The sequence below is a fragment of the Oncorhynchus keta genome, chromosome 6 (assembly GCF_023373465.1).
Source record: "Oncorhynchus keta strain PuntledgeMale-10-30-2019 chromosome 6, Oket_V2, whole genome shotgun sequence".
NCBI classification, from domain to species: domain Eukaryota; kingdom Metazoa; phylum Chordata; class Actinopteri; order Salmoniformes; family Salmonidae; genus Oncorhynchus; species Oncorhynchus keta.
Window position 1 is genome coordinate 10,152,746 of NC_068426.1, and position 15,894 is coordinate 10,168,639.

Below are 15,894 nucleotides of genomic sequence, written 5' to 3' on the forward strand. Positions count from 1 at the left end.
ACTGTAGTAGGCTGTATCTCAATGTCGTAGGCTGTATCTCACGGTATTAGGCTGTATCTCACTGTAGTAGGCTGTATCTCACTGTAGTAGGCTGTATCTCACTGTAGTAGGCTGTATCTCACTGTAGTAGGCTGTATCTCAATGTCGTAGGCTGTATCTCACTGTAGTAGGCTGTATCTCACTGTAGTAGGCTGTATCTCACTGTAGTAGGCTGTATCTCACTTTAGTAGGCTGTAGGCTGTATCTCAGTATATTAGGCTGTGTGTGTCTCACTGTAGTAGGCTGTAGGCTGTATCTCACTATAGGAGGCTGTTGGCTGTATCTCACTGCAGTTGGCTGTAGACTATTTCACTCTAGTAGGCTGTAGGATGTATCTCACTGTAATAGGATGTATCTCACTGTAGTAGGCTGTATCTCAATGTAGTAGGCTGTTTCTAACCTTAGTAGGCTGTATCTTACTGTAGTAGGCTGCAGGCTGTATCTCACTGTAGTAGGCTACAGGCTGTATCTCACTGTAGTAGGCTACAGGCTGTATCTCACTGTAGTAGGCTACAGGCTGTATCTCACTGTAGTAGGCTGTTTCTCACCTTAGTAGGCTGTATCTCACTGTAGTAGGCTGCAGGCTGTATCTCACTGTAGTAGGCTGTAGGCTGTATCTCACTGTATTAGGCTGTAGGCTGTATCTCACTGTAGTAGGCTGTAGGCCATATCTCACTGTAGTAGGCTGTAGGCCGTATCTCACTGTAGTAGGCTGTAGGCCGTATCTCACTGTAGTAGGCTGTAGGCTGTATCTCACTGTATTAGGCTGTAGGCTGTATCTCACTGTAGTAGGCTGTATCTCACTGTAGTAGGCTGTAGGCCGTATCTCATTGTAGTAGACTGTATCTCACTGTAGTAGACTGTATCTCACGGTATTAGGCTGTATCTCACGGTATTAGGCTGTATCTCACTGTAGTAGGCTGTATCTCACTGTAGTAGGCTGTATCTCACTGTAGTAGGCTGTATCTCACTGTAGTAGGCTGTATCTCAATGTCGTAGGCTGTATCTCACTGTAGTAGGCTGTATCTCACTGTAGTAGGCTGTATCTCACTTTAGTAGGCTGTATCTCAGTATATTAGGCTGTGTGTGTCTCACTGTAGTAGGCTGTAGGCTGTATCTCACTATAGGAGGCTGTTGGCTGTATCTCACTGCAGTTGGCTGTAGACTATTTCACTCTAGTAGGCTGTAGGATGTATCTCACTGTAATAGGATGTATCTCACTGTAGTAGGCTGTATCTCAATGTAGTAGGCTGTTTCTCACCTTAGTAGGCTGTATCTCACTGTAGTAGGCTGCAGGCTGTATCTCACTGTAGTAGGCTACAGGCTGTATCTCACTGTAGTAGGCTACAGGCTGTATCTCACTGTAGTAGGAAATAGGCTGCATCTCACTGTAGTAGGAAATAGGCTGCATCTCACTGTAGTAGACTGTATCTCACTTTAGTAGGCTGTATCTCACTTTAGTAGGCTGTATCTCACTGTAGTAGACTGTATCTCACTTTAGTAGGCTGTATCTCACTGTAGTAGGCTGTATCTCTCTGTAGTAGGCTGTAGACTGTATCTCACTGTAGTAGACTGTATCTAACTGTAGTTGACTGTATCTCATTGTAGTAGACTGTATCTCTCTGTAGTAGGAAATAGGCTGCATCTCACTGTAGTAGGCTGTATCTCATTGTAGTAGGCTGTATCTCATTGTAGTAGACTGTATCTAACTGTAGTTGACTGTATCTCACTGTATTTGGCTGTATGATATTGCAGTAGCCTGTAGGCTGTATCTAACTGTAGTAGGCTGTATCTAACTGTAGTAGGCTGTATCTCACTGTAGTAGGCTGTAGGCTGTATCTCACTGTAGTAGGCTGTATCTAACTGTAGTAGGCTGTATCTCTCTGTAGTAGGCTGTATCTAACTGTAGTAGGCTTTAGCTCACTGTAGTAGACTGTATTTCACTGTAGGAGGCTGTATCTCACTGTAGTAGGCTGCAGGCTGTATCTCACTGTAGTAGACTATAGGCGGCATCTCACTGTAACATATTGTATCTCACTGGAGTAGGCTGTATCTCACTGTATTAGGCTGTATATCACTGTAGTTGAATGTATCTCACTGTAGTAGGCCGTATCTCACTGTAGTAGGCCATATCTCACTGTAGTAGGTTGTATCTCACTGTAGTAGGCCATATCTCACTGTAGTAGACTGTATCTCACTGTGGTAGGTTGTAACTCACTGTATCTCACTGTAGTATGCTTTATCTCACTGTAGTAGACGGTATCTCACTGTCGTAGGCAGTAACTCTCTGTATTAGACTGTATCTCACTGTAGTAGGCTGTATCTCACTGTAGTAGGCTTTATGCTGTATCTCACTGTAGTAGACTATAGGCTGTATCTCACTGTAGTATGCTGTATCTCACTGTAGTAGACTGTATCTCATTGTAGTAGACTGTATCTCAATGTAGAAGGCTGTAGGGTTTATCTCACTGTAGTAGGCTGTATCTCACTGTAGTAGGCTGTAGGATGTATCTCACTGTAGTAGGAAATAGGCTGCATCTCACTGTAGTAGGCTGTATCTCATTGTAGTAGACTGTATCTCACTTTAGTAGGCTGTATCTCACTGTAGTAGGCTGTATCTCTCTGTAGTAGGCTGTAGACTGTATCTCACTGTAGTAGGCTGTATTAGGCTGTATCTCACTGTAGTAGACTGTATCTAACTGTATTTGGCTGTATGACATTGCAGTAGGCTGTATCTAACTGTAGTAGGCTGTATCTAACTGTAGTAGGCTGTATCTCACTGTAGTAGACTGCAGGCTGTATCTCACTGTAGTAAACTGTAGGATGTATCTCACTGTAGTAGGCTGTATCTAACTGTAGTAGGCTTTATCTCACTCTAGTAGACTGTATTTCACTGTATCTCACTGTAGTAGGCTGTATCTAACTGTAGTAGGCTTTATCTCACTCTAGTAGACTGTATTTCACTGTAGGAGGCTGTATCTCACTGTAGTAGGCTGCAGGCTGTATCTCACTGTAGTAGACTATAGGCGGCATCTCACTGTAACATATTGTATCTCACTGGAGTAGGCTGAATCTCACTGTATTAGGCTGTATATCACTCTAGTTGAATGTATCGCACTGTAGTATGCTGTATCTCACTGTAGTAGGCCATATCTCACTGTAGTAGACTGTATCTCACTGTATTAGACTGTATCTCACTGTAGTGTACTGTATCTCAATGTAGAAGGCTGTAGGGTGTATCTCACGGTAGTAGGCTGTATCTCACTGTAGTAGGCTTTAGGCTGTATCTCACTGTAGTAGACTATAGGCTGTATCTCACTGTAGTAGGCTGTAACTCACTGTATTAGACTGTATCTCACTGTAGTAGACTGTATCTCAATGTAGAAGGCTGTAGGGTTTATCTCACGGTAGTAGGCTGTATCTCACTGTAGTAGGCTTTAGGCTGTATCTCACTGTAGTAGACTATAGGCTGTATCTCACTGTAGTAGGCTGTATCTCACTGTAGTAGACTATAGGCTGTATCTCACTGTAGTAGACTATAGGCTGTATCTCACTGTAGTAGGCTGTATCTCACTGTAGTAGGCTGTATCTCACTGTAGTAGGCTGTATCTCACTGTAGTAGGCTGTATCTCACTGTAGTAGGCTGTATCTCACTGTAGTAGACTATAGGCTGGATCTCACTGTAGTAGACTATAGGCTGTATCTCACTGTAGTAGGCTGTATCTCACTGTAGTAGGCTTTATCTCACTGTAGTAGGCTGTATCTCACTGTAGTAGGCTTTATCTCACTGTAGTAGGCTTTATCTCACTGTAGTAGGCTGCATCTCACTGTAGTAGACTATAGGCTGCATCTCACTGTAGTAGACTATAGGCTGTATCTCACTGTAGTAGGCTGTATCTCACTGTAGTAGGCTGTATCTCACTGTAGTAGGCTGCATCTCACTGTAGTAGACTATAGGCTGCATCTCACTGTAGTAGACTATAGGCTGTATCTCACTGTAGTAGGCTGTATCTCACTGCAGTAAGCTTTATCTCACTGTAGTAGGCTTTATCTCACTGTAGTAGGCTTTATCTCACTGTAGTAGGCTTTATCTCACTGTAGTAGGCTTTATCTCACTGTAGTAGGCTTTATCTCACTGTAGTAGACTATAGGCTGTATCTCACTGTAGTAGACTATAGGCTGCATCTCACTGTAGTAGACTATAGGCTGTATCTCACTGCAGTAGACTATAGGCTGTATCTCACTGTAGTAGGCTGCAGGCTGTATTAACAATCCTACATCACTCCAGTATTTCTTTACAACATCCAAGTGCTAATCTTCTTTATAGTGGGCTGTATATCACTATAGTAGACTGTATTTCACTGTAGGAGGCTGTATTTTACTGTAGAGGCCGTATCACAAAGTAGTAGGCTGTATCTCACTGTAGGAGGCTGTATCTCACTGTAGGAGGCTGTATCTCACTGTAGGAGGCTGTATCTCACTGTAGGAGGCTGTATCTCACTGTAGTATGCTGTATCTTACAGGCTGTATCTCACTGTAGTAGGCTGTACCTCAATGTAGTAGGCTGTACCTCAATGTAGTAGGCTGTATCTCTGTAGTAGGCTGTAGACTGTATCTCACTGTAGTAGGCTGTATCTCACTGTAGTAGGCTGTATCGCATTGTTCTAGGCTGTAGAATGTATCTCACTGTGAGAGGCTGTATCTCACTGTAGTATGCTTTAGGCTGTATCTCACTGTAGTAGGCTGCATTAGATGCACCTGATCCCCTGTCTCCAGCTATAGAGCAACTGCATTAGATGCACCTGATCCCCTGTCTCCAGCTATAGAGCAACTGCATTAGATGCACCTGATCCCCTGTCTCCAGCTATAGAGCAACTGCATTAGATGCACCTGATCCCCTGTCTCCAGCTATAGAGCAACTGCATTAGATGCACCTGATCCCCTGTCTCCAGCTATAGAGCATCTGCATTAGATGCACCTGATCCCCTGTCTCCAGCTATAGAGCAACTGCATTAGATGCACCTGATCCCCTGTCTCCAGCTATAGAGCAACTGCATTAGATGCACCTGATCCCCTGTCTCCAGCTATAGAGCAACTGCATTAGATTCACCTGATCCCCTGTCTCCAGCTATAGAGCATCTGCATTAGATGCACCTGATCCCCTGTCTCCAGCTATAGAGCAACTGCATTAGATTCACCTGATCCGCTGTCTCCAGCTATAGAGCATCTGCATTAGATGCACCTGATCCCATGTCTCCAGCTATAGAGCAACTGCATTAGATGCACCTGATCCCCTGTCTCCAGCTATAGAGCAACTGCATTAGATGCACCTGATCCCCTGTCTCCAGCTATAGAGCAACTGCATTAGATGGATACTCAAAACCAGCGTTTTCCTTCCGTTCTACATTAAACGTTATTTTCTGATTATTCTTGGACATGTTAGCATCACCATGGAGACTGCACAAGGTAAATCTGATGTGGTAGTCTCCTCTCACTGGTGCTGTCAAGAAACCTGCAACGTAGAGAAAAGTAAAGAAATCTCCACCGTCAGTCTCTTACAGACACTGAAGTAACCTAGTAATATACTGCAGCAACAACCAGGCATAGGCAGGGTTCAAACCCTGTGGCACCACAGCACCACCGTTTGGACAAAATGGACTTGTTTCCCTTGGATGAGCTTCTTCTGTACTCCTTAACATGCCTGCCAAACAGGGGCCTCCCGAGTGGTCTAAGGCACTGCATCACAGTTGCAAGCTCTGCCACTAGTTCCTGGTTCGAGTCCAGGCTCTGTCGCAGTCGGCCGCGACCGGGAGACCCATGGGGCGGTGCACAGCTCTATGGGTTAGGGGAGGGTTTGGCAGGGATGTCCTTGTCCCATTGAGCTCTTAGCGACTCCTGTGGTGGGCTGGGTGCATGCACGCTGACACGGTCTCCAGGTGTATGGTGTTTCCTCCGACACATGGCTTCCGGGTTAAGCGGGCATTGTGTCAAGAAGCAGCGGCTTGGTTGGGTTGTGTTTCGGAGGACGCATGCCTCTCCGTACGGGAGTTGCAGTGACTATAGACTATAACTATACTATAACTGTTACAATTGGATACAGAGAAAAAGGGGTAGAAGTTTAAACAAAAAGTTATTAAAAAAACATGCCTGCCAAATATCACAACTCAAAATAAAACAGATCATGAAATACACTTTTGATGGATATTTTTCTTATGTTGACTACTTTAAACGGGATCTTCTCCAGAACCACTGGATCGATTGGCACCACATTTGGTTTATAGCATCTATGGACCCACGTCTTTAAAGCACATTATTTTCCCAGACTATTGTTCAAACAGCATGGCAGCTGTAAGCCATTGAGCTTGCATGCATGTTTTTTCCTGTCCAACAGTGCCACCATGGGGTCAAACACAATCATACTCTACAGGTTCGCTAGACTCACATCCCAGAGCACGTGTGCCAAAGTCTATGACTGAGTCAAACAGATTAAGATATCTAAATATGTGGTGGACCTGATTGTTCTTGAATATGTTGAGTCTTGACAGTGTTTGGAAATTTATATTAATTTATGTGCCAGGTCACACCCACTTTAATATTTTTTTGTCCATAGCTGCCATGAGGTACTAGCTTGGAAAATATTGCGTTTAGAGACCATTGGTCCAGAGATGTTATACAGTGCATTTGGAAAGTATTCAGACCCTTCGACTTTTTCCACATTTTGTTACATTACAGCCTTATTCTAAAATTGATTAAATAGTTGTTTTTTCCCTCACAAAACCCCATGATGACAAAACAAACAGAAATACCTTATTTACATAAGTATTCAGACCCTTTGCTGTGAGACTCGAAACTGTTTCCATTGATCATCTTTGAGATGTTTCTACAACTTGATTGGAGTCCACCTGTGATAAATTCAATTGATTGGACATGATTTGGAAAGGCACACACCTGTATATATAAGGTCCCACCGATGACAGTGCATGTCAGAGCAAAAACCAAGCCAAGAGTTCGAAGGAATAGTCTGTAGAGCTCTGAGACATGATTGTGTTCCCAAGAACACATTCAAGAATCTCAAATCTAAAATATATTTTGATTTGTTTAACACTTTTCTGGTTATTACATGACTCCATATTTATATTTCAGAGTTTTGTAGAAAATAGTAAAAAATAAATCATTCTTAAATGACAAGCCAAAAAAACTAGGCTAAATAATAACTAACGGCAACAAATACAATTTGGGTTTCTCTCAGCGTTGATGCTTGAACCCCTAAATATTCTCCCCGTGCCAGCATGTGGCCAGTTTAGTGTCGTGGTGTTGCCGATGTTGGTGAAGAAGTTACTGTACTTCAGAGTAGTGTCAGTGTTGAAGGGCCCGTATCAGTCAAATCAGTATAGATTTTTTTTTGTAAACACAAAATAGTAAACTTCTTTTGATTTGTACTGGCAAATATGTTAGCATGAAGCACACAACCTGCACCATATACTAAAGCAAATGGTTCAATCGACATAGTAAGCACATGAGGAAGGACTCGAGGCCTATTCTGAGAGAAAACAGCAATATGGGGAAGGATGGTGTTGTGTTGAGTGCATGTATATATTACCTGCATTCACACTCTTCAGCTCATCCCCCTGGCTCTCATTAGCATTCAGTCGGTTGTCCAGGACTGACACTTCTGCTGCTCGGGGTGGAATAATGCAAATCATTTTTGTAAATTCATTTTAGGGCTTTTAGAATGAATCACATTCACTTTTTGTAATTTTAGTGCAGTCGTTTTTTAATCGTGTTGTCTGAATGCATTGGAAATACACTGAAAACATCCAAAATACATCATCAATACAACTTAAGTCCACAATGTGAAGTACATTTTTTTTTACATTGAGGATAAAGGGGAACTGGACCCAGTGATTTAGCCTAGTTTTTTGGCTTGTTCCTCAAGAAATGCTGTTAGCCATGACAGAAGCCAAAGGTGAGTTGACTTGTGGGTGTGGTTTGATGTGGGTATTCCATCTGTCACAACAAAAACTCCTGCAGGTTGAGTTCAGTAACTACAGGAAGATGTAGCGAGATGCCGGAGGAAGCTGTGAATTGGTTAGTAGCTGACAGAGTAACTTTGGAAAACATGTCAGAGTGGTCATACCTTCCTGTGTGGTGGTAATGGGGTTACCATGGTAACATGTCAGAGTGGTCATACCTTCCTGTGTGGTGGTAATGGGGTTACCATGGTAACATGTCAGAGTGGTCATACCTTCCTGTGTGGTGGTAATGGGGTTACCATGGTAACATGTCAGAGTGGTCATACCTTCCTGTGTGGTGGTAATGGGGTTACCATGGTCACATGTCAGAGTGGTCATACCTTCCTGTGTGGTGGTAATGGGGTTACCATGGTAACATGTCAGAGTGGTCATACCTTCCTGTGTGGTGGTTATGGGGTAACCATGGTAATATGTCAGAGTGTTCATATATTCCTGTGTAGTGTACCATGTACAACAGGAGTTCCCTGATCCTGATGCAGAATACTGTTATGGGATTTTTATGAATAATGACTAAATGATGTATACATTTAACTTAGAAATATAACTAAACAGAATACTACTCTGTCACTGTATTAATGTATGAATCTTATTATAATCATAATACTGAATATAAGGTGTGTAGTTTTAGTCAAGAATTAGAACAAGGACTTTCTGTTCCTTGTTAGAAACGAATGGCGGTATCGTCAGACCAGCTGGAATACTGTGTTCCTTAAAGGACATTCTGTCCCTACCCAGGGAGGGGAAAGACCTCGGGCTTGTAGTAGATTGTTTAACAGGTGGCAGACAATGTGAGGTTTGTGAACTATATTGCCATTGTATCTGAGAGGAGGCATTTATGACAAAATGTGACTTCATCACATCGTCTTGCAAGTGCTGGCACCATCGAAGCATCTGTAGACACATACACAGTCACTGTTCTATTACCAATGGCAGTGAGGGTAGGTGATATCTGACAAACAAACATATACCATGTTTAAAGTTTGAACAGATCAGACGAAACCTACCTAATTCTGGGTCACCCCATCGACAACCGTTGGTGAGCAGGAAAGAGGTGCAAAAAGAGCAGCATACATCAGCTCCTGGTCCCTCATCAAAGATACTGGTCACACACACACACACCTTGATCGCTGCGTTTACCATTCTAGTGAAATGGTCATGAAAGTGAATTGGGACCAAACTAAAAACGGTTTCAACCTTTGACCAGGTCAAATGTCACCAACCTGATTCAAGTGTCATTCCTGTTCCATTTCTAGGAATGCCCACAGCGAGGGCATGTCTGCGTAATGCTGAGGGTCCCCTTGCTGGTCAATTCGACCATGAAGGCCTGATTCATGCAGTCTCCTCTGAACAGTTGATGTTGAGATGTGTCTGTTACTTAAACTTTGTGAGGCATTTATTTGGGCTGCAATTTCTGAGGCTGGTAACTCTATTGAACTTATCCCCTGCAGCTGAGGTAACTCTGGGACTTCCTTTCCTGTGGGGGTACTCACGAGAACCAGTTTCATCATAGCGCTTGATGGTTTTTGCGACTGCACTTGAAGAAACTTTCAAAGTTCTTGACATCTTCCGTATTGACTGACCTTCATGTCTTATAGTAATGATCGACTGTCGTTTCTCTGCTTATTTGAGCTGTTTTTGCCATAATATGGACTTGGTAATTTACCAAATAGGGCTATCTTCTGTATACCACCCCTACCTTGTCACAACACAACTGATTGGCTCAAATGCATTAAGAAGGAAAGAAATTCCACAAATTAACTTCTAACAAGGCACACCTGGTAACTGGAATGCATTCCAGGTGACTACCTCATGAAGCTGGTTGGGAGAATGCCAAGACTGTGCAAAGCTGTCATCAAGGCAAAGGGTAGCTACTTTGAAGAATCTTAAATTGAAAATATATTTTGATTTGTTTAACACTTTTTTGGTTACTACATGATTCCATATTTCTACTTCATAGTTTTGTAGAAAATAGTCCAAATAAAGAAAAACCCTGGAATGATTCAGTGTGTCCAAACTTTTGACTGGTACTGTAAATATATTTTTTAATACCTTAAGATAAAAAATATGCTGCTCAACAGATTTCATGTATATGGCTGCCAGCCACCGTTGTGCTACTGTAACAGTACTCTTCTGGCGTTGTGTACATCAGTCATCGACACGGAACTCCAATATGTAGCACCAATCATGTAGCTTTATTCTGATAAGAACGACACAAAATTGCACGTCATGCAATGCCCGTCTCACCATCCAACTCTGCACTCACGCACGCTGGTTTGGTGCTTGTTCACTGGGCAGTTACCAAAATAATAAAATGACAATATAATATCTTTAACCATGTACCTGATAAGAACGACACAAAATTGCACGTCATGCAATGCCCGTCTCACCATCCAACTCTGCACTCACGCACTGTACAAAATATATGAACCCCCCACCAGACACAGTAAGTTGCTAGCTAATACTGGCGGGAATTCTTTACAACAAAATGCACAACAAATATTCTCCAAAAACCCCTGCATCTTATGTGTGATGTTTGAATAACATTTACGAACTATTTGATATAAATTGTACATTTAAATCATCACTTGAGAGCATAAAATCACTTTTGACGTACGGTGCTTTGCAACCAACAACTTACCGCTGGTTTGGTGCTTGTTCACTGGGACGATTCTAACTGGAACATCCCCCCTCGTAAGCAAGCTACGCAAACCAGCCAATAAGATGCCATGTTGAGTAGGTGAAGGCAAGACAAACTCAAACCAAAAACCCATTGGCTTAACAATAAAGTGGCAAGGGGAATCACCAATATAACCCTGTTACACTACAAGCATGTAATTATAGTGCAGGGGGAACTGGGGAGAGAGGGTTGGGGGCTAAGGGGGGCAGGGAAGGGGGACTGGGGAGAGAGGGTTGGGGGCTGAGGGGGGCAGGGAAGGGGAAATTGGGGAGAGAGGGTTGGGGGCTGAGGGGGGCAGGGAAGGGGGAACTGGGGAGAGAGGGTTGGGGGCTGAGTGGGGCAGGGAAGGGGGAACTAGGGAGAGAGGTTTGGGGGCTAAGGGGGGCAGGGAAGGGGGAACTGGGGAGAGAGGGTTGGGGGCTGAGGGGGGCAGGGAAGGGGGAACTGGGGAGAGAGGGTTGGGGGCTAAGGGGGCAGGGAAGGGGGAACTGGGGAGAGAGGGTTGGGGGCTAAGGGGGGCAGGGAAGGGGGAACTGGGGAGAGAGGGTTGGGGGCTGAGGGGGGCAGGGAAGGGGGAACTGGGGAGAAAGGGTTGGGGGCTGAGGGGGGCAGGAAAGGGGGAACTGGGGAGAAAGGGTTGGGGGCTGAGGGGGGCAGGGAAGGGGGAACTGGGGAGAGAGGGTTGGGGGCTAAGGGGGCAGGGAAGGGGAAACCATTTATAGAGAGGGTCTTCTGGGTGGGGAGTGAACAAAGGGTGGGCTTCCCTGTGTGTCCTTTTTATTTAACATCCATAGGCTTATCAACACTAAAGATAACAATTACATTTTTGAAAAACAACGGCAACACTAGCTATTCTCTCAAAATTGAATTGGAAAGGCCTTAATATTTCTATCTCGTCTTGATATTCTAGCAAGAAACCATATGGATGTAGAAATGCTCCAAGGACAAACACCTGCTCCAAAAAGACACACATAGAATAGAGAACAAGTTGTACAAACGGGCTGCTTTTTCATCAGCCTTTTAAAAAAACAAAGTGTATAACGATACATAAGAAACTCAAAATCACCATCCTTGGTAAAGACAAAGAACAAGAAGGCAGAATCCCTTTCTTTAAATGTATCCATAATGGAAATAAAATGGCCTTTATTTATGTGTATACTCCAAATTAATCTGATCCTATGTTTATTTTGTGGACAACATATTGTTATAATGAACTGAATTTCAACTGGTTATAGGACAGACATGAATGACATTCTGGACATGCGGGACAGATCTAATAAGACCAATTACAATCTAAGGCTCTCCAACATATACAGCACTATACTCTCTGATTAAAACCTCATTGATGCCTGGCGAGCTCATAACCCCAAAGCAGAAGGGGACACGTTCTATTCAAACAGGCACCAAACATTACCCCCAATCATTTTCGTACCATCTACTCCTCATATGAGCCTCTGATCATCATACTTATTACTGCCAGATATCAAACCCTGGTCCTCCAGTACCCCCAACACTACACAGTTTGCCAACCCTGGTCCTCCAGTACCCCCAACACTACACAGTTTCCCAACCCTGGTCCTCCAGTACCCCCAACACTACACAGTTTCCCAACCCGGGTCCTCCAGTACCCCCAACACTACACAGTTTGCCAACCCTGGTCCTCCAGTACCCCCAACACTACACAGTTTCCCAACCCGGGTCCTCCAGTACCCCCAACAGTACACAGTTTCCCAACCCTGGTCCTCCAGTACCCCCAACACTACACAGTTTCCCAACCCAGGTCCTACAGTACCCCCAACACTACACAATTTCCCAACCCGGGTCCTCCAGTACCCCCAACAGTACACAGTTTGCCAACCCTGGTCCTCCAGTACACCCAACACTACACAGTTTCCCAACCCTGGTCCTCCAGTAACCCCAACAATACACAGTTTCCCAACCCTGGTCCTCCAGTAACCCCAACACTACACAGTTTCCCAACCCTGGTCCTCCAGTACCCCCAACACTACACAGTTTCCCAACCCTGGTCCTCCAGTACACCCAACACTACACAGTTTCCCAACCCTGGTCCTCCAGTATCCCCAACACTACACAGTTTCCCAACCCTGGTCCTCCAGTACACCCAACACTACACAGTTTCCCAACCCTGGTCCTCCAGTATCCAACACTACACAGTTTCCCAACCCTGGTCCTCCAGTAACCCCAACACTACACAGTTTCCCAACCCTGGTCCTCCAGTAACCCAAACAATACACAGTTTCCCAACCCTGGTCCTCCAGTACACCCCAACACTACACAGTTTCCCAACCCTGGTCCTCCAGTACACCCAACACTACACAGTTTCCCAACCCTGGTCCTCCAGTAATCCCAACACTACACAGTTTCCCAACCCTGGTCCTCCAGTAACCCCAACACTACAGTTTCCCAACCCTGGTCCTCCAGTAACCCCAACAGTACACAAGTTTCGTTGTAGCCCTTGACAAACACACCTCATTCAACTCATTGAGGGCCTGATGATTAGTTACAATACAACTGTGCACTGTTGGGGGTACTGGAGGACCAGGGTTGGCAAACTGTGCACTGTTGGGGGTACTGGAGGACCAGGGTTGGGAAACTGTGTATTGTTGGGGTTACTGGAGGACCAGGGTTGGGAAACTGTGTAGTGTTGGGTGTACTGGAGGACCAGGGTTGGCAAACTGTGTACTGTTGGGGGTACTGGAGGACCAGGGTTGGGAAACAATCCTAAAAGAGCCACAAGATGGAGCTTTAATGTTACCTTACTATAAAATCATACTTTCTGTGAACAATTTTAAACTGAATTCATAATGATTAACAACAATTCAGTCGATAATTCTCTTATTTTATGGAACACCATTAAGTGTTTTATTCAAAACCATATGCAGATACTTTTTTCAAAGTCAAGACAGAACTAAATCTATTGATGAGAGAAAGCAGAATATGCCATCCATTGAGTTAGACTCAACCATTGTAATTGACATAATCGTCCTCCATCTTTGATAAACACAGATTTACTTGTTTTCAAAAAATGTATGTCGTCCTGTCTCGAAACTTACCCAAATTGGTACTTCTGGACCAGAGGTGGTTTGTTAAAAAACTATTATCCTCAGATAACCTGCGTCATCTTTTACATATCTGACATGCTTCATCAGAAACCAACGCTCCATAGGCAGCTCTCTCTCTGGAAGCAGAAAAAGCTTTTGATAAACTAGAACAGTCATATCTTTGGTCAGTTTTGAAATATATTGGACTTGGCTCCAATTGAATTAATGATTCTTCCACCCCTGAATGAATATATAGAGAAATATGGTGTCTCCTATTGCCCTGGAAGAGGTGGTCTTCACTGATATATCTCTTAAACTATGTAATATGGTGTCTCCTATTGCCCTGGAAGAGGTGGTCTTCACTGATATATCTCTTAAACTATGTAATATGGTGTCTCCTATTGCCCTGGAAGAGGTGGTCTTCACTGATATATCTCTTAAACTATGTAATATGGTGTCTCCTATTGCCCTGGAAGAGGTGGTCTTCACTGATATATCTCTTAAACTATGTAATATGGTGTCTCCTATTGCCCTGGAAGAGGTGGTCTTCACTGATATATCTCTGAATCTATGCAATATGGTGTCTCCTATTGCCCTGGAAGAGGTGGTCTTCACTGATATATCTCTGAATCTATGCAATATGGTGTCTCCTATTGCCCTGGAAGAGGTGGTCTCCACTGATATATCTCTGAATCTATGCAATATGGTGTCTCCTATTGCCCTGGAAGAGGTGGTCTCCACTGATATATCTCTGAATCTATGTAATATGGTGTCTCCTATTGCCCTGGAAGAGGTGGGCTTCACTGATACATCTCTGAATCTATGTAATATGGTGTCTCCTATTGCCCTGGAAGAGGTGGTCTTCACTGATATATCTCTGAATCTATGTAATATGGTGTCTCCTATTGCCCTGGAAGAGGTGGTCTCCACTGATATATCTCTGAATCTATGTAATATGGTGTCTCCTATTGCCCTGGAAGAGGTGGTCTTCACTGATATATCTCTTAAACTATGTAATATGGTGTCTCCTATTGCCCTGGAAGAGGTGGTCTTCACTGATATATCTCTTAAACTATGTAATATGGTGTCTCCTATTGCCCTGGAAGAGGTGGTCTTCACTGATATATCTCTTAAACTATGTAATATGGTGTCTCCTATTGCCCTGGAAGAGGTGGTCTCCACTGATATACATCTTAATGTGAACTACACTTTGGTCCTATTATTGCTCACACAATTTCTATTTGTTGCAAAATTGAAAAACAATGTAGCTGGGAATCAAAATGGCATGCACATACTCCAATTCTTCACAATAGTGCTTTCTAATCTGTAGGGCAGCCTTTTGCATCCCCACAATGGTCCAAATGTGGAATCCGTAACCTTGCCGATATCATGCACACTAATGGTTTGAGAACATTCCAAGATTTGAAAGACACGTACACATTACCAGGCAACTCCTTTTGTCTCTGTATTTACAACTTGGGTCAGCTATGTTGCAACACTCACTACAGAGTTCCAAACTGCCTCTGGAAGCAAAGTCAGCACAAGAACTGTTCGTCGGGAGATTCATGGAATGGGTTTCCATGGCCGGGCAGCCGCACACAAGCCTAAGATCACCATGTGCAATGTGAAGCATCGGCTGGAATGGTGTAAAGCTCGCCGCCATTGGACTCTGGAGCAGTGGAAACGCCTTCTCTGGAGTGATGAATCACGCATCACCATCTGGCAGTCCGACGGATGAATCTGGGATTGGCGGATGCCAGGAGGACAATACCCACCTCAATGCATAGTGCCAACTGTAAAGTTTGGTGGAGGAGGAATAATGGTCTGGGGCTGTTTTTCATGGTTCGGGCTAGGTCCCTTGGTTCCAGTGAAGGGAAATCTTAACGCTACAGCATACAATAGCATTCTAGACGATTGGGTGCTTCCAACTTTGTGGCAAAAGTTTGGGTAAGGCTCTTTCCTGTTTCAGAAATGGTTTGTTGAGATCGTTGAGGAAGAACTTGCCTGGCCTGCACAGAACCTCAACCACCTTTGGGATGAATTGGAATGCCAACAGGGAGCCAGGCCTAATCGCCAAACAGCA